This window comes from Sciurus vulgaris (genome assembly GCF_902686455.1).
Source record: "Sciurus vulgaris genome assembly, chromosome: X".
Classification (NCBI taxonomy): domain Eukaryota; kingdom Metazoa; phylum Chordata; class Mammalia; order Rodentia; family Sciuridae; genus Sciurus; species Sciurus vulgaris.
The window spans coordinates 51,004,402-51,031,648 of record NC_136471.1 but is presented as its reverse complement, the minus strand read 5'-3'; positions in this window follow the sequence as shown (position 1 = coordinate 51,031,648).

Genomic DNA, 27,247 nt, shown 5'->3' with positions numbered 1-27,247 from the left:
ACACTGATTTTATCACAATCAATGCCTTGCTTTGGATGATATTCTTTGCCCTTAATTAACTTCTTCAACTCTTAGAAATGTGACAACAATTTCTTCATCAGGAGATAAAAATTCTCCAGGAATATTTAAATTTTTCAATCAAAACTTATTTCTGAATCTGTGTAACCATCCCTTACTTGCAATAAATGGTTTGGGGTCACTCATTTTAGGCAATCGCTTGTTGAAGTTTCTGTATAGGCTCAATGCCTTTTAGTTCAATATGTTGCTATAAATCAGAGCTCATTTTCTCTCTATGTCCTCCACACATAAATTTGATGAATTTTTCCATATTAATTAAATAACCATAATATACAGTGGCTATATTTTTTGTAGTTTCAGGTACAATGGCAAAACAAAGATTTTCTATCTTTCTTTACAATTTTAGATAGAATATCTGTTCTTACTATAAATATTAACAACTGCAGCACACATTTTAGTTTTTTTCTTTTTAAGATGGAAACTTTCATCTTTTTGAAAAAAGGAAGCATGTCTTCTCTTTAGCATATAGGAATTCCCAGCATCACTACTCTTGTGCTTTGGGGCAATTATTGAGTAAAATTGGAGTTAGTTGAAAACAAGCTTTGTGATACAGTGACAGTTGATCTGATCAACTAAGAGAACTACTACATGACTAATGGCCAAGTAATATATACAGTGTGGCTACACTGGACAAAGGAAAAATTCATATTCCAGACTGTATGGAATAGGATGGCATAGGATTTCATAGTGCTATTCATAATAGTGCACTCAATTTAATAAATTAAGAATTGTTTATTTCTGGATATTCCTATTTAATATTTCCAAATAGTTGTTGACCACAGGGACCTTGAAAATCAAAATCATGAATGAGGCTAAACATGTATATATAAGGAAAATTCAATATTTTTCTTTTTTCCAAAGATATCCAATTGATTAAGCAAAATTTATTGAGATCATTTTTCCCTATACCATAGTAATATTATTTTTCTCATGCACAGATTGACTGATACATGTGTGAGAACATTTCTAGATTTCATATTCCTATGAAACTATTTGTGTATCCTTGCATGTATACAACAGACTTAATTCTCTATTTCTAAAAGTAGATGTTGATATACAAAAGTTAATTCCTTAAGATTGATTTGATTGTTCTTGAAGGCTTTTTGAATTTTCTTCTTTAAAACACTGCAATTTTCTCCAATAGAGCATCGTGAAACACATTTTAAAATTCACTGTTAAGTATAATGTTTATTATAGGCTTTTTCAGATAATACTTATCAGAATAAATTCTTTTTCATTTTCCTCCTAAGTGCATTTTTTTCTTATTGTGAGTGTGTGTGTGTGTGTGTGTGTGTGTGTGTGTGTGTTTAACATTTCCCTACATGGAACAAGAAAAAAGATATAACTTTTTACTTTTTTAAAAAGAATGAATTGTATGTTTACAATTAATAAACTTTGTAGTATTTGGATAAACTGAATAAATCACGTTTTATTACTCATTTTATATATCACACAATATGATTTGCTAGTACATTGTTTAAAAGTTTTGCACTCATATTCATAAGTGTTGAATTTTGTAGAATCTCCTTTCCTTCTAATATCTTGGTATTAAAGTCATGCACAATGCTCCATAAGTGAAATGAGAAACAGTTCTATTTTTTCCTGTTCTTTGGAAAAGCTTATAAAGTATTGGTATGCTTTTTGGAATGGGAGGAATACAAAAACTTTGAAGCCATTTATGACTAACATTTTCTCATATTTATTTTACTTTCTTGAATGTTTACTTTTTATATAAATTTTCAAAATTAACATAAAATGCCCATAATATCATCTTGTTATCCTTTTTGTATTAGTAGGTTGTGCACTTTATTTCTGTCATTGGCATTTTTTGCTTTCTCTCTATATTCCTTGAATTTTCTTGCCAGTTTCATCAATTTTTAAAATAAAGCAACACTTTTTTTTTATTTATGCTGTATAAGAAAAAAGTCTAAGTTTATTTTAGGTAAAATAAAAAACACTTTTTTCTCTCTATGTGTCAGCTAGGCTTAGTTCATTATTCAAATTGAAATTGGTTTGTTGCATGTTTTTCCTTATTTTCTGTAAAGTAGCAAATACTTTCGACATATTTACTTGTGACAGATTACAAATGTACAAGAAGAGGAGGGGGAAAATACAATGTATTCTTAAGACCTGAATTTAGAATAAACATATTATTTATACAAACTTTCCCTTAAATAAAGCAAGTCATAAAACAAAGCAAATAATCACATGGTGGGAGGTAATCTTTGACCACAGTGGATAACAGTGTAAAGTCACAAAGCAGGATTTATTGACATATATGATTCTATTAAGTAAGAAAGAGCAAGAGTTGGTTGCAATAATTCAATTTATCAAATTATTCATATCAAATAATTGAATTTTGTCTTGGATTATTCTCTTCACTGAAATTTTCTTTTATCTTATGTATTTGTGTTCTTATAATAATAATTTCTTCCTACATTTTGGGGGTTAGCAATTTTTGTTTTTCTTTAGATTCTAGTGGTATAAACTTCAATTATTTGATTTTTCAGTCTTTTTTATCAAATACACTCAGGATTAAATTTTCTCAAAATGGTTACTTGACTTTATCTTATAACTTTTGAAATGTCACCATTAAGGATGATGTGCACTCTATAAAGTTTTCCAGATAATATTTATCAGTAAATACATTTCTATTTCTTCCTAAGTCAATTTTTTTCTTATCATGCATATGTTTTAATTTTAGTCACTTTCCTCTACTTATCAATATAAAGACATGACTTCCACTTATTAAAATCTGAGCCAGGAGTGATGGCACACACCTGTAATCCTAGTGGCTTAGGGGGCTGAGACAGGAGGCTTGTGAGTTCAAAGCCGGCCTCAGCAACAGTGAGGTGCTAAGCAAATTATTGAGACCCTGTCTCTAACTAAAATACAAAATAGGACTGGGGACTGTATCCAACTAAAATACAAAATAGGGTTGGGGATATGGTTTGGTGGTTGAGTGCCCCTGAGTTCAATCCACAGTAGCCCCCCCCAAAAAAACTGATGAATTGATTGATGTTAAATCACTTTTACAGTATGTTATTTTGTACCTTTATTTTTATTCAGGTAAAATTCATTGTAAATGACTAACAGGTATAGTAAAAATTACTCAACATCAGTAATTGTCAGAGAAATGCAAATTAAAACTCAATGAAGAATCACCTTATACCTGTCAAAATGGTTACAATCAACAGACATGATAGTAAGTGTTTATGATGTGGACAAAGGGTACATATCCAAAGGAAATGAAATCAGTATTGCAAAAATATATCTGAATTGTATTTTTGAAGTATTATTTATAATGGACAAGATATGGAAACAACCTATGAACAGATAAATGGGCAAAGAAAATGTGGTGTTTATAAAGAGTTCTATTCAACCTAAAAAAGTAAATCTGGTCATTTTCTACAACATCGGTGAAACTGGTGGACATTATGTTGATTGAAATAAACCAGCATAGAAAATAAATATTTCATTACCTTACTTGTATATGGAGTTTAAATGAGTTAACCACATAGAAGAAGAGAATAGCTAAGAAGGGCTGAGGAAGTGAGTTTGGGAAGGTGTTAGTCAAAGAATATAAAATTTCTTAGCATAGAAGGAGTATGATCATGAGTTTTAATGTCCAACATGGTGACTATTATTAAGGGCAGTGAATTATATTCTTGAAAATTGATAGGATATTAGATTCTTTTTTCAGTACAGGGGACCAAACTCAGATGTGGTGGGCGAAACCCGGGGCCCAGGGTTATGCCACATGCATCTAAAGATGGCGACTGGCAGAGAGCAAACGACATCCTGATTATGCCTGGAGAGAGGCAGGAAGCGTTTACAATTGGCTGTATGATAATCAGTTCAGCCACCTAGCACTTGGACAGATATACTTTACATGTATGCTTGAGCGAGTGATCGCTTGACCTTTAACAGGATTGGATGGACATATCTGGTTACAATTGCTTATGCATGAGGCTGCTTATATATTGAAGGTGTTATCTGAATAAATGGGAAGCTGCTTCATGAACTTCGGAAGAGTACGTGTCTTTTGTCCCACTGGTCAGGCCAAAAGAGCAAGAAGCGGCTTGAGCCGCTTGAAGCAACCCAGGCTAAGAAGCGGCGGTTTTCCGTACCCAGAGCTTTGCAAATGCTAAGTAGATGTTATATCACTGAACCATATCCACATCCTTAGATTTGATTTTTTGAGGCTTCTCACAACTAAAAATGGCATGCATGTGAGGTAATGTGTATATTAATTCATCATTTAACCATTTCACAAAGTATACATTTTAAAAAATATTTTAGTTGTAGATGAACACAAAACCTTTATTTACTTTTACATGGTATTGAGGATTGAACCCGGTGCCTCACACATACTACACAAGCACTCTACCACTGGACTATAACCACAGACTCAATGTATACATATTTAAAACATCATGTGTCATACTCTGAATATATACAACTCTGATTTGAAAATTTAAATAAATAAATTAAATACATTAAATAAGTTATCCAGCAAATAATAAATTGCAGTATTGATATCTACATATTATTGCTGAATTATTTCTTCTTTCAATTTTGTTAGATTTTTCTAGATGTATTTTAGGGGTATATAATTAGGTATGTATATAGCTTTAATTGTACTGCCTTTCTGGTGGATAGATGCTCATCAAGATGAAATGTTCTTTTTATTGTCTCTAGTAAAAATTTTGTTTTAAACTCTATTTTTGTTCTCACTTTTTACAGCCAGACCATTTTTCCTGAGGAAATTTTTGCATTGACATATATTTTGCCATCCTTTTATTTTCAACTTATATGTATCTTTTAATCTAGTTTGTCTCCCGTAGACTGCATATAATTGAATCTCATTTCTCTTAATCATTCTGAAAATCTCTACATTTTCACTGGATTATTAAAAGCTATTTTTATTGGGATGTAGAACTCTACAATGTTTTCCAAATGGTCATACAAATTTATGTTCACATCAACTGTGTACTAGTGCTCCCCTTTGTCTACATCATCAGTGATAATAATTTTATTATTGGATAGTTGGATTTACATCTGCCTATTTGTCCTTTCTTTGCACTATTACTAATGTGTTCACTTTTATTAATCTTTCTCATTCACTGCCCTATTTTGCATTTAGTTAATGTATTCTGTTGTGATACTTAAATTCTTTTACTCATTTTTAACTATATTTAGAAGAGATGTTTGTATATTTGTTTTTACTCTAAGGCTTTGTATCTTTGAATGTATTTCTAATTTGTATTAAAGTAATTTCAGGAAAATATAAAACTTTATTTCCTTCTCCACCCTTTTTATGTTAGTGTCATTGTACACATCATTGTACACATTATGTCAATATATTATGAATAAAATGACATTTTTATAATTGTTACTTTATATGATTTTATGTCTTTTAAAACCTTATAGAATAAAAATGTCAAATACATACTTATTGAATACTCTATATTAATCTTATTTATGATTGCTCTTCATTTCCTTTTGTGTATTTGACTTGCTTGGTGACATTAAAAATTTCTGTGAATTTGAATTATCTGTTGATATTATATTATTTCAGTCCAGCACTTTTCCTGACCATTATTTTCAAATATATTTCTACATACTAAAAGCCCAATATACAATTATATACATGTAATATTTTGTACAATGTCCTAAAATCATCTAAAAACAACAGACAGGCATTTATACTCTCTGGAAGGTATTATTTTAGCTGCTATTGTTTTTTTTTTTTGTTCAATTTTGCTTTGGATATCTAAGGAAATAACCACAGGATAGGTTCATGCACCTACTTGACACACTTTGAGATGAACCAGAGGTAAAATTCCATTGATCACTGGAACTCTATAAGCTCTTAATCAAACTGATGCACCATAATGATGTGGTAGATATTTAAAGTGCTAATGTGGAGGCAGTTCCCAGTAGTTTCCAAAAATGTCTGATGATTTCTGATCCCATATAACAGTCATCCTAGAAAAATGTCATAAATTCCCCTGTGGAATGTTGGGTGTAAACATTTGATAATATGCCTTCCTTAAGGGAACTCATCCTCCCTTTTATTCAGAGAATGTGGGTCTATAAACAGAATCAAATTTGGGAATATATTTTGTTCTAAACTGGGATTTTATATTTTATATGGTAGCCACTCTGAAAACTTATTCCCTCTAGTATGTTCCTCTCAGCTTCTTATTTTGTGATTGTTTACTTGTTTATTTAGTGATTAGATTGACAATTTCAGTGAAGTTTCCTTCTCCCATGGCAGTACATAGTCTCTGATGTTGTTCCCTATTGTCCACAGCCTTGCTCATTCACATAGTCTCTCTAAAACTCCAACATGAGTGTTGTTTTAGATGAGCTCCTTTTGACTGATTTTTCTATCACCCCTTTAAGTTTCTGACCTATCTGCTGTATATGTATCATACTGGCCTGCTAGTTTTATTTTACTGATGTTAATTTCTCTATTCCTTTTGACCTTTGATTTTATGCACAGTGACATAAATTGTTCCACTGAATTGGGATTTACTGACACAGGCAGAGTTTTCTATTTTTGAGGCTTGCTAGACAGAAACCCTGAGGTATTAATCTGGAGCTTGAGGAGGTGTAATGAGGAACATGCTTCTCACGGCTTCCCCACTGACATCTTCCCTATGTAGTAGGATCTGTGTGAGTTTGGAAGAGGAATGAAAATTTGTGCCAGATGTTTGCTACCATCACCCTGTACAAATCATTCTGTAGCCCCCAGTGAGCGAAAGGGATCTGTCAGTATTGACCAGATTCTGGCACTACCAAGAACAGGTCTTCCACCTCAGTAAGCTGAAGATAAAGTAGTTTCCATTCAACTACTAAGCCTATTCAAGTAGCTTTTCCACAACATGGAACTATGCATGAAAGGGAGATTGCAGTCTTTATTAACTGCAGTACATAGATCCTCATCATATAATTGGAGTTGGGAGTACAGGAACAGGTTCTACTTGACTCAATTACTTGATCAAGATTAGCCATCCATGGCATGGAACTGTGGAACATTGTTATCTACTGACACTCTCTGGCTGGTAAAACCATCCAGAATAATGTGGGAATGACCTCTTAGTTGCTGGTATCACTAGAATGGATCTTTCATAATAGTGAACTGTGGGGCAATATGTGCAGTGGCGGCATGAATTAATTACCCTTCACTGTTTTTTTATTGTTACATTTCTTCTTAAAGAAATGACTCTCAATTTGTTGTAAGCCCTTCAATCAAACTTCAGAGGCTTTGTATGATTACCTTTAACAATTTGATTTATTTCTTTCTAGGAAAATATCCTACAAGTTTAGCTTTCCTAAATATGTTTTAAGCTGTTCTATGGGAAGAGCTAACATTTAGTCATACATTTACATGATTATTCTCATATTAACTTTTTCTGGAAGTATCTCTTCTCTAAATATATTATAAAGTGTTCTATATGTGCAGTCAAAAATTAATGTATACTTTTATATTGTTAATCTCATGTATATGTTTTTCATTTCTCTTCATCCCTTACTTTAGTTTACTAGTTGTCTCTAGAATAATTTTACTTTCCCCTGGAAAATTGTTTTCAGTACTGTTCTGATAATGGAATATGATTTTAGTTTGTGTTCACATGAAACTACTGATTTTCCTTCAATTTAAAATGAGACTTTAAGCATTGAATTATGGAGTGGTGGTTATTTTCTTTCAGCATTTAAAGATATTTGTGTTGTCTTATGCCTTATGTCTGCTCAAAATTAGTTGTCAGTCTTCCCTAACTACTTGTAAAATTTTCTCTCTTTTTAAAAATAGTCTTACTATCATATATTTTTGGGTAATTTTTATATTTACTGTAATCATGGTTCAAAAACTTATTATGTTTGTAGGTTGGTGTCTTTCATCAATTTAGAATAAAATTGCCCAATTGCTTATCAGAAGTATACATTTTATTACCTGCATCCTTCTTTATGTTATTATAATTGTATGAACTATAGACCCATTAACAAATTCCATATTTCTAACAGTCTTTGCTGCAATTTACTATTATTTGTATCTGTGAATATTTTCTGAAAGATATGTTCCAGTTAACTAACATCATTCCTTTGGTGTAGCTAACCCACCTTAATAATCTTTCCTCAGGTTTTGTACTTTTCTCAGTTATTATACTTTTTTGGAATTCCCCACTGACTCATCTTTAATAGATTACAATATTCTCATGAAATTAGTTTTGAAATTGATTTTGTACACTATTTTCTTTAATTTCTGCACTACATTTGTTAGAATTATTTAAAGTTCTTTATTAATAATGTTCACATCTGTAACACCTGCAGGCTTGTTTTTACTGTCTGTTCCCTCTTGACTTGTGATCATATGGTCCTATGTTTGGATTTATCTAGTAATTTTTTTTGAATGCTGGATATTGTTAGCTGCATTTGATGACTATTTGGCTCTTTCTTCTAGTGGGCAAATACTTTAGTGGGTAACCAACTTCATACAGTCTTGGACTTGTTGATTTCAGCCTAGGTTGATGCTCTGGCTGTACTTAGATTTTCATTCATGTTTGTTTCTTTGGGGTCTATCAAAACTGCCCAAAACATTACTCTTCATGTCAAAATATTTCCATTAAGGTTTAAATTTCACCCCAAGTAGGCAAGGTACTGAGAATATGTTCTGTGTGTAGAATTAGCTAATAACTTGAGGCTACTCGGGTCTCTGCCAAAATTCCTGCCAAAGTTTCTGTTGTGTGTCTTTCAGACGCTGTCAGAATTATCACTAAATTCATACCCTTCAGCTCCTGTTTGTGCCCAAAGTGATTAATAGATACTGAAAGTCAACTAAGTTTTCTCAGGTTATTCTCTCTTTGAAATCTTAGCCCCTGTAGTTTTTCCTGTCTCAGTAGTTCAATGCTGAATTCAAATAGATAATCTGTATATTTTATCCAAGCCAGGAATACTGGTTTGCTGTCAGATATTTGTTGTCCAATATCCATGGGACCTGGATATCTAATTCAATTTAGATAGACTTTGTTGTTCTCTTATGTCAAAAAATTTTAATATTTACAGTTTATAGAAGAATAGAAAAATTATGTATTTATTGAAAAACCTCCAGTTTTGTGCTTACCTTCCTCACCTAAGATTTCCCCCTCCATGTTATATCTTTATTACCTATCACAGTGCCTGAAATATAGGAGTTCAAGGAAAAATTATTAAATGGAATAACTAAACATTTATTTATTTGATTATATAAATTCTGAATTTACAGGTATTTTAACACATGGAGATGTGAAGTATTGTTACAATTATTTCATATATAGGGTTATTCTAGTATCACAGGTACTGTGATTCTAGTCCACAAAATCTAAACCTATACTCGGTATGATGAAAGTGACATGTTAAAAAATTTGTCTTCCTTACTGCCACTACAACCTAAATCAGAACCTAATAGAGGTTCTTTTAGAAATATACTACAAATATCTGAAAAGTGTTAGACTTTGATGACTGTGAATATTGTGAAAAAAATGCAGTGCCAAATACCTATAAATGTTGAGTGCCTAACCTCTTATTATGGCTTTATCTAACATGTTCTGACTATAAGTATTGGAGGTGTAGGTATAAGAAATATAAGAACTACTTCAAGGCCAATGGAATATTCTTTTAAGCATACTCTTCCTTTATTGTGAATTAATTGTATGATGAATAAATTGGGGGATTTTGCAGAAATATTTTATTGTTTGTCTAAGTTAATATATGTATATACGGTTGTGTAGTTTAAGCAGTTTAAAAAAGACAATATATGCATGCTTTCATTCATAATCACAATTCTCACTACTACAAATAACTGAATATTGAAAATATGTTTATAATTTTACTTTAAGGTGTTTTAACATGAATATTTGGAAGATATACTTTTCAGCACCCAGGGTAACTTATCAATTATAGCTTCAATGAACTTAATAGTGCTGTAATGAACTTGTATCCTCAGAGTGTATCTCCAGTGTACTTTTTGTAAATTCAGGGAACAAATATGCCTATAAGAACCCTTGTATGACACTTGAATAGGATTCTAGAAGAAATGTAGATTTCTAAGCCCCATGAAATTAATTCCAAAGAATTTTACTATGTCAACCATAGTCTCCATGATTTCAGCATTTACTTTATGAAACAATACACATAACTAGAATTAACCTTACTATTGTACAATTCTCATTAGAAATATCTATAAATCTTAGTTTCTGTTAGAAAAATAATTTTCATTTTCAATTTTAAATATTTCTCCTGTTGCTGCATTGAAGAAACTTAACAAAATTGAGGGAATTGTTTTAGTTTATCAAATTAGGACTGCTCTAATTTTCTTGGTTGTGGGAAATAGACATCGTCTTATGGAGAAAATATACATTTTTTATTCCCATAGAAAAAAAAAAGAAACGTTCTTCTTCTTATCAATGCAGCCGACTCAGTCATTACTATTGATAAAAAATGGTTTGTCTCCCCCAAAATTTACATGTAACAGTGTTGAGAAATCTTTGGGCTTTTAAGGATTAATGCCTTTCTTGCAAGACTGAATTAGCTAAGGTGAGAGCAGGTTTTTATAAAGCAGGTCAGATTCTTTGTACCCTCCCTCTTCTAAGCACACACACTTTCCTGCTTTCTATCATGACTTGATATAGCATTAAGGCTTTTCCAGAAGCTAAGAAAATGCCAATTTCATGAACATAAACCTCTTTTCTTCACAAATTACTTAGCATATTAGTTCATTTCTGTTGTTATAACAAAACACCTGAGGCTGAGTACTTTATAAAGTAAATGGTATTTTTATTTTATAGATCTGAAGATTCAAGAGCATGCTGCCAGCATCTACTTGCCTTTGGTGAGGTAGTGAGGGTCTCATTGTAAATGGCATCACAATGGCAGGGTAATATATGGATGACACAGGGATCATGTAGTGAAACAGGAATCAAGAGACCAAGAAGGACAGTTGGCCACTCGTCTTATTACAATCTATTTTCATAGGATCTAACTGAATCCTGTGAGACTTAATCCACTCTGCAGGATCAGCTTTAATCCATTCATGAGGGTGGAACCCCCAATGACCTAATTAACTTCCAATAGGGACCATATCTTAATGGTTCCAGAGCTTCAACACCATAACACTGGGAACCAAGCTTCCAGTGAATGAATTTTAAGGGATACACTCAAGCCACATCCAAATCATTGCATCCAGTCTCATATATTTTTTCATAGTAACAGAAAATATTGAGACAACTGGCTTCAATAAAATACAAGTAGCAGAATAGATAAGAGAGCAATTTATATGCAATAATTGAAATGTTCTTTACTCATAAGAAAGAACCAAGTAGAGATTGGTAAATTCAGAAGACCATGAAAGTTCTCACCAATTAATGGAAAATCTCAAGAGCGGTTACATTTTGTAATACTTGAAGAGGAAGTCAGTCAATGCACAAATTTATTCCATTAATCTCCCTTGTACCACTGATGTGTCAATATTCATTTGTTTAAGTTTATTAGAAGGCAAAAAATTCTAAAGCTAGTAAAGTGAAACTAGGGACTATTCTCTATTGTAAGATGCTGATGAAGTCAAATATTAAGCAAATTAAATAAAAATCATGCAAATTTTTATGTATTTTTCAGTATCAAATCATTTCCTGAATGACAAGTATCTAATCAAAAGTGTTCAAATGAACAAAGTTCTGGTCAAGATGTCATGTACTTATTCTTAGAATTTAAATATAGAAAAAACACAATAAGCATGCATTAAAGTAAAAAAATTGAACAATTGCAAAGAAGAAATTAGACAATCTATAGGTCTCAACAATTGAAAAACAACATGACCATCACTTCTTAAGGTTTTCATATTTCTTCTCATATATACTGATCCAGGCCCTTCAAAAGTCAAAATCTAGAACCATCAAAAGACCCACAAAAGAAGCTTCAAGATAAGTCTAGGGACTTGAAGAAGGGTAGCTTCACAACAGAAAATACTTTGGGAATACCTATTCTAATTCAACCAACCACAGATTTTAAAAAACTGCTCCACATCTATGGTTTCAGTGGGGCTGAGTGGGAAACTGATCTGTGGGATAAGACAAAGCATGTAGTGGCATTCCAATTTTCCTGCATGGTAGGGTCAGCAAGGTCAAACAAAGAGCCTTATTTCCCCACTGAATGGTATCAGCATGGATAAGGAGGAATGTAATTTTCTATCCACTTTTCATTGGAAACAGGGAACTCTCTGATTTTCTTGCTGGTTTAGTATACCTTAAAACTGAAAGGAACTTATCCTCCACCCAATGAAAAAAGGTGGTGCTTGAGTTTTCTGACAGGATATTGCCAGTGGAGTCCAGAATTCATCTCTATTCCAATATCTTTTATAAGTAAAATGGTTGACAAAAAAGTGTGAGGCAGGATTAATATTCATTCTGTTTCTTCCCTATCCTGGAGTCAGTGAGTTTTGCTGAGGAAATATGCCTATACCCATAACAAGTATCAGTAAGAATAAATAAAGTTATGTGAACTATGGATAGGCAATACTTCACAATCTTCCTTGTGATAGCAGAGCCTGTTGAGGAGATGGATATCCACAACCATTTGGTAGCAGTGAACCTGAAAGAGGTATTTTGAAAGAGCTTGTTGGGACTATATCAACATCCAACCCCTGGTGTCAGTAGTGCCAAGTGACTACTAGAAACTCCTCAATCATTCAACATCAATGAGACAGAATAAGGTGATACATGAACAGGACAGTTAGAAGTCTGCTTCTCCAACTCCTTTCATTCAACGGAGTACAGTAAGAACCTGAATTTTTAATCACACCTTGTATCAATGATGTGCAATGTAGCTGTGGGAAATGGGGGTAGTCATGATATACTTTCTACTCCACTACATTGTTTTCAGTAGGGCCAAGTAAGGAGCTCAGATTTTATACCCACTGTACAGCAACAAAACAGAGTAAAGAAGCTTCCATTTCTCCACTCCCTGATGTCAGTGGGACCAGTAGAGGACAGGATCTTATACTCATTCACTCAGAGGCAATAATGATATATGAGGTGGTAATTTTTCTTTGACTGGGAAGGTGTCAACTTGCTGAAGAGCAGCTCAACTTCCACCTTTATTACAAGAATCTACAGTGAGCTAATTAGAATTAGCACTTCACTTTTTTTGTAATGTGTCAGTAGACACTAAAGGGATGTTGAAAATTCACACACATAAAGAAATATGCGCACACACATACATTTTCCTTGTGCTGCAGTTAAATATGTTGGCCTGATAAACAGAATTTAAAAAGAACACTATCTTATAATATACGAAATGTCTCAGATACACTCATAATCACTTTTTAAAATTAAGAATCATAGATCAGAATATAAATGAGAAAAGAAAACAGATACCAGTACAGAAGAGAATGAGATGTTAGAAATAATTGACAAGTATTTTAAAGGCAGTTGTAATAAAAACATTCAATGAAGATACATTAATTATCTTGCAATGAGTAAAAAAAACTAGAAAATGTCATAAATGTTATATAAATAATGCACTTTTTACTACAAGTGGAGTAGACTGACTTTCCCTCACTCTTCTAAATACAACTAGATAACCTGAAAATAATTCAACAGACTATTTGAAAATATCTGTGAAAGTTGCAAAAAAGATGGACCAGCTAGGGAATCATAGGAGTTAAAAAAATGACACAATGTTGAATTCCTTATGTTTCTTAGTTTTTGTTTCCCATATACACTGGACTAGGAAACAGGGAACTTCACAACCTGCAAATATAAGGCACAGACTGAAAAGCGCAAACAACCAAACATCATCAACAACAACAACAACAAAGAAAATCAGAAAAATGCATCTCATTGGGCAAGTAACCACAAAAGGGAAAGTGCAACTGGGACTAGGAAGGTAGATTACAACCCATTGATGCCAGTTATTGATCTGCATGAAGCAGACTTCAAAAAGTGCAATATCATTACCTGTTTTCCACCTGATAGTAGTCAACAGAAGTAGTACAGTCTGCCACAAGAACAATTCTATCCAAGTCTTTCAGGACAAAAACATCTTTGTCTCACACTAGGCAACATAAAGGGGCTTTATCTACACATAATATTATATCAGTAAGCATAGAACATTAGCTGTTTTTTTTCCATGTAAGTAACCAACAACCATTGCCACTACCATTTCCCCAGAGAAGAAGATAATTTTGTTCCCCTTCATCTGAAGGAGTTGCTGTTTTTCCTCCATGAGAACAGGGCTGCTATCCCCCTTAAATCTATGCATAACCCAAATCTGTGAAGTGCATAAATTCCGTATGTACCTGTGTTCTACAGGCAGCTCTGCAGCATCACTGCTTATGCCTATGCATCTGGTGCTTTCTCTTCCACTGCTCTTTGAGTATCCACATATCAGAAAGTGGAGCAAGTGTCACAGTAGGCTAGAGTGAGACCTAGATCCTGAATCTAATGGTCTCCTTGCCTGTGCTTCCACTCCATGCATTGAACCTGTACCTACTTTATTAGCATTTTCACCATGGATGCCCTAGGCACTATGGCAGTGTACACATTCATACTCCAGATTGTGAAGAGACAGTAATTCTTCAAACACCAATGACATAGAAATTGACTCTACAGCTGATTTATTAGTGTCCAAGCTGAAGATAAAGGAATACCGTAAGTTGAAGCTCCAGTGCTACAAATCACAAAATTGTTATAGCTCTACCCATGTCCACTTTCTGGACACTAAGCACTCTGGGTGCTCCAAAAGCATCCATCCTGTATACACCATTACCAATAATATAGTCAGGATGATTTTGCTGCAGATATTTCTATTACCACTGTCCTGGACTCTGGAGCCATAGTCCCACAATGCATGTGCATGCTTCAAACTCTGGCTCTACACCCACTCCAGCATTGCTATGCCATACCTTATTGCAGGAAGAATCTTCCAAGCCATAACTTTTTCAATGGAGAAGGGAATCAGGAGGACACAAGCAGCTTTAACTACCAAAGATCCCCAATAATCTTGTCACCATTTTCAACATTCAGTTTTGACTACTGAAAAGATTTATAATATTTGCTTTTGCTAAGCTCAGCTAAGAAATCATGAAGAATATGCCACTGTACCTTCATTAGAACTAGAATGAGTATACCCCACCTGGCTGATACTCTCATACCTACTCAGAGAAAAAGGTCTCACCACACCAAAAACAGTCTGTGAAGTTAGGAAGAGCTTATAAGTTCATCAAATGTGCAGACATTAGCTGAGGCAACAACAAACACAAAATATTAGGGAAATATAGCATCACTAATCTATGAATTGCCTTAATGAAGAGTTCTAAGTAATTGTTTCAAAGAAGCACAATGAGCCACAAGAGAATACAAACTACACAACAAAACAAGAAAAATAAAACATGGAAAAATGAAAAGTTAAATAAAGAGAAATCATGAGAAACCCCAAACAGCAATTCTCTCTAATGAATACCGAAAATAAAATTAAATATGCAATAGAAATAATCAACAGCAGTTTGGCTAAGCAGAAGTAAGGATCTGTGAAACTGAAGGAAGTACATTTGAGTAGTCAGGAGAAAAAAAGAATGTTAAGGAATGAAGAAAGTTTACAACATTTATATGGTGTTATCAAGAAGGCTAAAGAGTCCAGAGAGGAAAAATAAGGAAAGAACAGAAAGCATATTCAAAAGATGTGTGAGTACTACCAAAGTATGGGAAAATTAAAAAAAACAATCTAGTTGTAGGAAACTCAAAAGTTTCCAACTGTACTCAAACCAAAGGAGACTATGTCAAGATATTATCATAATCAAACCATCAAAAATCAATTAAGGACAGACTCTTCAAAACAACAAAAGTAAAACAAAAGATCTTTAGATATATAAAAGAACCTCCATGAGTCTATCGATGGGTTTCTCAACAAAAAAGTCTGCATCACAGGAGATGGGAGATGATATATTCAAAGATTCAAAGTGCTCAACCAAACAACAACAATAACAACAAAAACCTAGCAGGCAACAATGCTTCTTCTGAAAAAAAAATGTCCTTTGGAAGTAAAGGAGAGGTAAAGACTTTTCCAGACAAAGGCTGAAGGAGTTTTATAAGACGAGACTTGCCTTATATGAAATGCTAAAAATGTTCATGAAGGTGAAACAAAGGAAGCTAACCAGGAACATGAAATTCTAAAACTCATTCTAAGTTTTAAAATATAATCAACTTCAGAATATACTAATATTTTAAAGAATTGCATTATCTCTTTTAAATTTAATATAAAAGTTAAAAGACAAAAAATGTAGGCTAGATGCATCAGCAACTACCAGTTGCTGCCTGAAATTGAATCAAATAAATGGATGTATAATTACACAATGAGGGAGGTAAGGGGGGACATGAGAAAGTATTTGAGTGCAACTAGAGAAAAGCAGTAAGCAGATGAAACGCAGAAATATTTGTTATTATAATAAGAGAACTGTAGAATCAAAGTGAACAGTCATGCTAGGCATGCTATGATTGGATCTATAGGAGAGGGGAAGCTCCCCTTCATGGGCCAAATAAGAGAATAGCAACAATTTCAAGAAATGAAGATGCTGCTATTTGGTAAATATGTGGTATGAGCAGAAAGAAAATTTGGATTTTGCACAGGGTATCTGCAGAATGGAGGCAATGCAATTTCCTGTAGATTCAGATAACACTGAGAGAGGCAGCCATCTTAAGAGGGACATTGTAGTATAGGCATTTTGCATGTAAGATCAGAAACCCTGTCTTTTTTAAATATCCAAGACATAATGGCAATTTTACTTTATTATTTTCTTCATTTTTTAATTTGTTGTAATTAGTTATACATGAGAGTAGAATACATTTTGACACATTGTATACAAATGGAGCACAATTTCTCCTTCCTCTGGCTGTACATGGTGCAGAGTCACACTGGTAGTGTAATCATACATGTCTGTCTCATTCCACTATCTTTCCTACCTCCACATCTCCTCTACTCCCCTCACACCTTTCTGCACAATCTAAAGTTCCTTCCTTCTCGCCTTCCCCACTCTCCATTATGGATCAGCATCTGCTCATCAGAGAAATAATTCAGCCTTTGGATTTTGGGGTTTGGCTTGTTTTGCTTAGCATGATATTCTCCAGCTCCATCCTTTTACCTGCAAATGCCATGATTTCATTCTTCTTTTCATTCTTCTTCATTCTTATTCCATTATGTAAACGTACCACAGTTTCTTTATCCATTCATCTGTTGAAGGGCATCTAGGTTGGTTCCACAGTCTGGCTATTGTGAAATGAGCTGCTATAAACATTGATGTGACTGTGTTACTGTAGTATGCTAATTTTAATTGCTTTGGGTATAAACTGAGGACTGGGATAGCTGGGTCAAATGGTGGGTCCACTTCAAGTTTTCTGAGGATTCTCCACACTGCTGTCCATAGTGGTTGCATAAATTTGCAGTCCCGCCAGCAATGTATGAGTGTACCTTTTTCCCCACATTCTCACCAACACCTATCGTTGCTTATATTCTTGATAATTGCCATTCTGAATGGAGTGAGATGAAATCTTAGAGTAGTTTTGATTTGCATTTCTCTAATAGCTAAAGATGTTGAACATTTTCTCATATGTGTGTTGATTGATTGCATGTCTTCTTTGGTGAAGTGTCAGTTCAGCTCCTTAAGCCCATTTATTGATTGGGTTATTTGTTTTTCTGGTGTTGAATTTTTTCTTTATGTATCCCAGAGATTAGTGTTCTATCTGAGGTACATGTGGTAAAGATTTTTTCCCATTCTATAGTCTCTTTATTCACATTAATGATTGTTTCCATTGCTGAAAAGAAAAGCTTTCTAGTTTGAATCCATCCCATTTATTGATTCTTGATTTTACTTCTTGTGCTTCAGGAGTCATGTTAAGGAAGTCAGGTCCTAAGCTGACACAATGAAGATTTGGGCCTACTTTTTCATCTATTAGGCGCAGGGTCTCTGTTCTAAGTGCCTAAGTCTTTGATCAACTTGGAGTTGATATTTTGCAGTGTGAGAGATAGGGGTTTAATTTCATTTTGCTACAAATGGATTTCCAGTTTGACTAGCACCATTTGATGAAGAGGCAATGTATGTTTTTGGTGCTTTTGTCTAGTATGAGATAACTGTATTTATGTGGGTTCGTCTCTGTGTCTTCTATTTTGTACCATTGGTCTACAAGTCTAGTTGGTTCCTATACCATGCCATTTTTCTTACTATTGCTCTGTAGTATAATTTAAGGTCAGGTATTGTGATGCCTCCTGTGTCACATTTTACACTAAGGATGGCTTTGGCTCTTCTGGGCCTCTTGTTTTTCCAAAGGAATTTCATGAATTTTTCTAGTTCTATGAAGAATATCATTGTGATTTTATTAGGAATTGCATTAAGTATATATAAAATGCTCTTGGTAATATGGCCATTTTCACAATATTAATTCTGCCCCTGCAAGAGCATGGGAGATCTTTCAATCTTCAAAATCTTCTTCAATTTCTTTCTTTAGTGCTTTTTTTTAATTGTAGAGATCTTTCACCTCTTTTGTTAGATTGATTCCCAAGTTTTTTTTTTTTTTTTTTTTTTTGAGATCGTTGTGAATGGGGTAGTTTTCCTGCTTTCTCTTTTAGTTGATTCATCACTGATATATAGAAATGCATTTCATTTATGGGTGTTGATTTTATATCCTGCTACTTTGATTAATTCATTTATGAGTTATAGAAATTTTCTGGTGGAATTTTTTGGGTCTTCTAAATATAGAATCATGTCATTGGAAAATAGTGATAGCTTGAGTTCTTCTTTTCCCATTCATATCCTTTTAATTTCTTTCATCTGTCTAATTTCTCTGGATAGTTTCAAGGATTATGTTGAATAGAAGTTGTGAAAGAGGGAATCAATGTGTTGTTCCAGTTTGGGGGGAGAATGTGCTCAATTTTTCTCAATTTACAATGATGTTGGCCTTGGGTTTAGCATAGATAGCTTTTACAATGTTGAGGTATATAGTCCTACTATTCCTAGTATTTCTAGTGTTTTGAACATGAAGAGGTGCTGTATTTTGTCAAATGCTTTTTCAGTGTCTATTGTGATAATCATATGATCCTTGTCTTTAAGTTTATTGATATGATGAATTATGTTTATTGATTTTCATGTGTTGAACGAAACTTATCCCTGGGATGAACTCTACTTGATCATGGTACAATCTTTTTAATATGTTTTTTTAATGTGATTTGCCAGAATTTTATTGAGAATTGGTGCATCTATGTTCATCATCGACATTGTTCTGAAGTTTTCTTTCCTTGATGTGTCTGTTTCATTTTGGTATCAGGTCACATAGAATGAGTTTGGGAGGGTTTCCTCCTTTTCTATTTCATAGAATAATTTGATGAGTATCCGTGTTGATTCTTCTTTGAAGGGCTTGTAGAACTTGTCTGAGATTCCATCTGGTCCTGGGTTTTTCTTGGTCGGTAGGCTTTTGATGGCACCATCTATTTCATTGCTGAAATTGATCCATTTAAATTGTGTACGTCCTCCTGATTATCTTTGGGTAGGTCATATGTCTCTAAAAAATTTGTTGATGTCTTTGAGATTTTCTATTTTACTTGAGTATAAATTTTCAAAATAGTTTCTAATTATCTTCTGTTTCACTAGAGTCCTTCATGATATTTTCTTTTTGTCATGAATTTTATTAATTTGAATTTCTCTTTCTCTTAGCGTGACTAAGGGTTTATCTATTTTATTTATTTTGTCAAAGAACCAACTTTTTCTTTTTTCAATTTTTTGAATTGTTTCTTTTGTTTCAAATTCATGGATTTAGCTCTAATTTTAATTATTTCCTGTCTTCTACTGCTTTTGATGTTAATTTGTTCTTCTTTTTCTAGAGCTTTGAGATGTAATGTTAGATCTTTTATTCATTTGCCTTCTATTCTTTTAATGAAGGAGCTCAATGCAATGAACTTTCCTATTAGGACTGCCTTCCTAGTGTCCCAGAGATTTTGATATGTTGTATTGGTATTTTCATTTACCTCTAAGTATTATTTTTATTCACCCCTGATTTCTTCTGCTATCTGGTCATCATTAAATAATATGTTATTTGGTACCCAGATGTTGGACTAGCTTTTATTTTGCCTTTTGTCATTGATTTCTAGTTTCATTCCACGATGATCTGATGGAATGCAGAGTAGTATTCTATTTTTCATATTTGCTAATAGTTGCTTTGTGGCAAACCATATGGTCAATTCTGGAGAAAGATTCACGTGCTGCTGAGAAAAATGTGTATTCACTTGTTGATAGATGATATGTTCTACATATGTCTGTTAAGTCTAAGTTATTGATTGTATTATTGATTTTTATAGTTTCTTTTTTTAATTTTTTGTTTGGAAGATCAATACAGTGGTGAGGTATGTTAAAGTCACCCAGTATTATTGTGTTCTGTTGTATTGGATACTTAAAATTGAGAAATTGAGAAGAGTTTTATTGATATAAGTAGACGTTCCATTCTTTAGGACATATATATTTATGATTGTTTATGTCTTGTTGATGCATGATTCCCTTAAGCAGTATGAAATGTCCTTCTTTATCCCTTTTGAATAACTTTGGTTTGAAGTCCACTTTGTCTGATATTAAGATGGAAACCCCTGCTTATTTACACAGTACATGTGAGTTATATGTTTTTTCCCAACCTTTCACCTTCAGTCTGTGGATGTTTTTCCTAGGTGGTGAGTTGCTTGAAGACAGCACATTATTGGGTCTTTTAAAAAATTAAATCTCTCAGTCTATGTCTTTTGATCAATGAGTTCAGGCCATTAACATTTAGGGTTATTATTGAGATATGATTGGTATTCCTGGTCATTTTGGTTTTTTTTTTATTGTTTGTTCTATTTAGTTATACATGACAGCAGAACATATTTTGATTTATTGCACACAAATGGAGTACAACATTTCATTTCTCTGGTTGTAATGATGTAGAGCCATTTGTGTAATTATACATGTACAGGTAATGATGTTTGTCTCATTCCACTATCTTTCCTTCCCCTTGCCCTCTTCCATCCCTTCATTTTCCTTTATACAATCCAAATTTTCTCCATTGTTCCCTTACCTCTCCCTCCCCCATCAGCAACCACTTATCAGAGCAAACATTTGTTCTTTTTTGGAGGGGATTGGTTTATTTCACTTAGCACGATATTCTCCAATTCCATCCATTTAATTGCAAATACCATAATTTTATTTTTCTTTATGACTGAATAATATTCCATTGAGTATATATACCACAATTTCTTTTTCCATTCATCTGTTGATGGGCATCTAGGTTGGTTCCATAATCTAGTTAGTGTGAATTGAGCTGCTGTAAATATTGATGTGGCTGCATCACTTAGTATGCTGAATTTAAGTTCCTTGGGTATAAACTGAGGAGTGGGATAGCTGGGTCAACGGTTGGTCCATTCCAAATTTTCTGAAGAATTTCTGTTCTGCTTTCCAGAGTGGTTACACCAATTTGCAATCCCATCAGCAATGTATGAGTGTATCTTTTCCCCACATCCATCTTAACACCTATTGTGTTCTTGATAATAGCCATTCTAATTTGAGTGAAATGAAATCTTTGGGTAGTTTTGATTTGCATTTCCCTAATTACTAGAGATGCTGAACTTTTTTATGTATTTTTTTTTTATCAATTCTACATCTTCTTCTGTGAAGTGTCTGCTCAGTACTTAGCCCATTTATAAATTGGGTTATTTGTATTTTTGGTGTAAAGTTTTTTGAGTTCTTTATAAATTCTGGAGTTTAGTGCTCTATTGGAAGAGCATGTGATAAAGATTTTCTCCCACTCTGTAGGCTCTCTCTTCACATTATTCATTGTTTCCTTTGTTGAGAAAAAGCTTTTTAGTTTGAATCCATCCACATTTATTGATTTTTGCTTTTATTTCTTGCACATTGAGAGTCTTGTAAAGGAAATCAGGTCCTAAGTCAACATGATGAAAATTTGGGCCTGCTTTTTCATCTGTTTGGTGCAGGGTTTCTAGGTCTAATTCCTAGGTTCGTGATTCGTGATTCATTTTGAGTTGAGTTTTGTGCAGGGTGAGATATAGTGATTTAATTTCATTTGACTGTGTATGGATTTCCAGTTTTCCCAACACCATTTGTTGAAGAGGCTATCTTTCTTCCAATGTATGTTTTTGGCAACTTTGTCTAGTATGAGGTATCTGTATTCATGTGGGTTTGTCTTTGTGTCCTCTATTCTGTACCTCTGGTCCACCTGTCTAATTTGGTGCAAAACCCATGCGATTTTTTGTACCATTGCTCTATAGTATAGTTTAAGGTCTGATATTGTGATTCTTCCTGCATTACTCTTCCTGCTAAGGATTCCTTTAGTTATTTTGGGTCTCTTATATTTCCAAATGAAGTTAGTGGTTGCTTGCTCTATTTCTGTGAGGTACATCATTTGAATTTTAACTGGAATTGCATTGAATCTATATAGCACCTTTGGTAGGATGGCCATTTTGACAATATTAATTCTGCCTATCCAAGAACATGGGGAATCTTTCCATCTTCTAAGGTTTTCTTTATTTTTTTCTTTAGTGTTCTGTAGTATTCATTGTAGAGGTCTTCACCTCTTTTTTTTACATTGATTCTGAAGTTTTTTTTTTTAAATATATTGTGAATGGGGTGGTTTTCATAATTTCTCAGAGGATTCATCACTCATAAATGGAAATGCATTAGGTTTATGGGTGTTGATTTTATATCCTGCTACTTTGCTGAATTCACTTATGATTTATAGAACTTTTCTGGTGGAATATTTTGGATCCTCTACATATAGAATTATATCATCAGCAAATAGTGATATTTCGAGTTCTTCTTTTCCTATTCATATCCCTTTAATTTTTTTGGTCTGTCTAATTTCTCTGGCTATAGTTTCAAGAACAATGTTGAATAGAATTGGTGAAAGAGGACATCCCTGTCTTGTACCACATTTTAGAGGGAATGCTTTCAGTTTTTCTTCATTAATAGTGATGTCAGTCTTAGTCTAACAATAGATAGCCTTTAAAATGTTGAGGTATTTTCCTAGTACTACCATTTTTTCCAGTGTTTTGAGCATGAATGGGTGTTGTGCTTTATCAAATGCTTTTTCTGCATCTATCAAAATAATCGTGTGATTCTTGACTTTAAGTCTATTGATATGGTGAATTATATTTATTGATTTCCAGATGTTGAACCAAGCTTGCATCCCTGGGATGAACCTGACTTGATCATGGTATACTATTTTTTAATATGTTTGTATATGCTATTTTTCAGAATTTTGTTAAGAATTTTTGCATCTATGTTCACCAGGAATATAGGTCTGAGATTTTCTTTCCTTGATGTGTCTTTTCTTGTTTTGGTATCAGGGTGATTCTAGCTTCAGAGAGTGAGTTTGTAAGGGAATACTTTGAGGAGTATTGGTATTATTTCTTCTTTGAAGGTCTTATAGAACTTGGCTGAGAATCTACATGGTAGTGGGCTTTTCTTGGTTGGTAGGCTTTTGATGGTTTCTCCTATATCATTGCTTGAGATTGATCTGTTTAAATTTTGTACTTCCTCCTGATTCAATTTGGGTCTATTATAAGTCTCTAGAAATTTGTTGATGTCTGTGAAATTTTCTATTTTCTTGGAATACAGATTTTCAAACTAGTTCCAAATTATGCTTTTTATTTTAATGGTGTTTGTTGTAATATTTTCCTTTACCTCACAAATTTTAGTAATTTGAGTTTCCTGTCTCACTCTCTTCATTAGTGTAGCTAAGGGTATATCAATTTTGTTTACTTTTTCGAAGAACCAATTTTTTGTATTGTCAATTTTTGGAATTTTTCCTTTTGTTTCAGTTTCATTGATTTCATCTCTGATTTTAATTATTTCCTGTCTTCTACTACTTTCGGTATTGGACTGTTCTTTTTCTAGGGCTTTGAGATGTAATATTAGATTATTTATTTTTGACTTTTTATTCTTTTATTGGATGACCTCCATACAATGAATTTTCTTCTTAGTACTGCTGTCATAGTGTCCTGGAGATTTTGATATGTTGTATATTTATTCTCATTTAACTCTAAGAATTTTTTTTTTATCTCCTCCTTCATGTCTTCTGCTATCCATTCATCATTCAATAACATATTGGTTAGTCTTCAGGTTTTGGCAGAGTTTCTATTTTTTATTTTATCACTGATTTCTAGTTTCACTGTATTATGTCCTGATAGAATATAAGGCACTATCTCTATATTTTTTTATTTGCTAAAAAGTTGCTTTTGTGGCATAAAATATGGTCTATAGTAGAGAAGGATTCATGTGTTGCTGAGAGAAAAGGGTATTTGCTCCTTGATGGATGGAATATTATATATATATCTGTTATGTCTAAATCATTGATTATTCTATTGAGTTCTATGTTTTCTTTGTTCAGTTTTTGCTGGGAAGATCTATCCAGTGGTGGGAGATTTGTGTTAAAGTCATACAGTAATATTGTGTTGTGGTCTATTTGATTCCTGGAATTGAGAATGATTTGTTTGATGAACATAGATGCTCCATTGTTTAGGGCATAATTATTTATGATTGTTATGTCTGTGTGATTTACGGTTCCCTTAAGCAGTATGTAATGTCTTTCCTTATCCCTTCTGACTATCTTTGGCTTGAAGTCCACTTTGTCTGATATTAGGATGGAAAGCCCTGCTTTTTTACTGAGTCCATGTGTGTAATATCTTTTTTCTCATCCTTTTACCTTCAGTTTGTGGATGTCTTTTCCTATGAGATGAATCTCTTGAAGTTAGCCTATTTTGGGGTCTTTTTTAAAATCCCATCTGCCTGTCCATGTATTTAGATTAATGATTTTATGTCATTAACATTCAGTGTTATTATTGAGATATGATTTGTTTTCCCAGTCATTTTGGCTTTTTTTCTTTTTTTCTAACGACTTGGTTTCTTCTTTGATTGGCTTTTCCTTTAGTGTGGTTCTTCCATTTGCTGGTTTTCATTATTATTTTTTGTTTGTTTTCATTTCCCCCTCATGGAACATTTTGCTGAGATTGTTGTGTAGTGTACTTTATCTAGTTGTGAATTCTTCTAACTTTTGTTTATCAAGGAAGGTTTTTATTTTGTCTTCATATCTGAAACTCAGTTTTGTTGGATATAAAATTCTCAGTTGGCATCCATTTTCTTTCAGAGCTTGATATATGTTATTTCAGGAACTGCTGACATTGTGTGTCTGTGTTGAGAAATCATCTGAGATGGGAATTGGTTTCCTCCTATGTGTAATCTGATTTTTTTTCTCTCAGTCATTAAAATTCCATTCTTATTCTCTATGTTAGTCATACTCCTTATAAAGTGCCTTGGTGTGGGTCTGATGTAATTTAACACAATTGGGGTCTTGTAAGCCTCTTGTAGTTGATTTTCCATTTCATTCTTTAGATTTGGAAAATTTTCTGATATTATGTAATTGAAACAATTTTGCATTCCTTTGTTTTGTATCTCCATGCTCTCATCTATTCTGACAAATATTGAATTTGGTGTTTTCATGTTATCCTATATTTCTTGGAAATTCTGTTCATGGTTTCTCTGTACATCTTCTCTGTACAGTTGACTTTATGTTCAATAGTATATATTTTGTCTTCTTTGCCTGAGGTTCTGTCTTCCAAGTGATTTAGTCTGTTTGTAATAATTTCCATTGAAATTTTTAAAATATACTTTAGTTTCAGATGGACACGATGCCTTTATTTTATTTACTTATTTTTGTGTGCTTCTGAGGACCAAACCCAGTGCTTCACACATGTTAGGTGGATGCATCACCACTGAGGCACCACTCCAGACCCTCCATTGAATTTTTAATTTGGTTTATTGTTTCCTTCATTTCATAGATTTCTGCTTAATTCCTTTTCATAATCTCTGCCTCTTTTTTGAAGTACTTTTTCACTTCTTGCATTTTCTTTCTGATACCATCCATTTTTGAAGATCAGTCTAACTATGGACATTCTAAACTCCTTCTCTGACATTTCTTCTACTGTTTTGTCTATGGATTGATTCTGTTGTTAGAATATCTTGGTTTCTTTGAGATGCTTTGTTCCTTTGCTTTTTCATGTTTTTTGTGTGTCTTCTCATCTAGTGGTATGGATCTGAGGTGGTACAGTTTCTAAGGTGTAATCTTTTAGTGTACCTGAAAGCTTCCAGTACCTCACTTTGAAGATGGAGACCAATTTTAGTAGCACCCAATGCAAACAATATAAAACCTTAAGCCAAAAAGCTCCTATTAAGGCTTCTACAGTTTTGTTGCAATAAACAGAAATGATGTATTCAATTATCATCTACAATATAAACAGTAAGTTTGCTAAAATGATTTATAATTTCAAATGATGGACAAAGAGGAACAGAAGTAGTGTTGGATGTGATGATGAGGGAAAAGGAGAGAAGACAGAGGTAAAAATTTATAGTAAGAACAAAGGAGGAATTAATAGAAGTTGGCTGTTAGCATTACAGATGTGAGAAAGAATTCAGGGAGATACATGAGATAAAAATATATATACAAATATTTTTTAAAAAGGAAAAATATAAGTATACATAAAAAACTGTAATATACTATTCAGACATCCCATTCCTCAATAAATTGATGAATGAAAAATATTTGGATTCAAAGATGATAGAGATGTAAGAAAAAGGGGAAGTCTCGATGGAAAATTGAATGACGGCTTCTGTTGACTTTCAAAAATTTTATCAGCTTCCCTTCTCTGCCAATAGGTGGGGTTGTCTGAAGTTTGATGTTAGATATGGTCTGGTGGGTGCCAGATCAGTTGACAGGGTGAGCCAATAGCAAGATACTCTCCCAACCTCTTCCAGTCTTCCCACCCATTGAACCTGGCCCCTTCCATTCCCACACTCTTCAGGATTCACTAAGCTGAGAGAGCTTGGTTTTCTCCCGTTTCTCCAACATGTGCTTCCCCTGGAGAACTGTCAGTCTCTGGCTTTCCACAGGCTTGCTGGGCCTAGACTGGCCCATGCACACCCAGCTGCAATCTGACAGACTTGGTTTTCAGCTTCCCCAGGCTCTATCTTGCTTCAGTACCAGGATCTGATGGGATGCAAACATCCCATCAGGAATACATTCACACAAAGGAGTGACCTTGAAAAGAGGCAGCC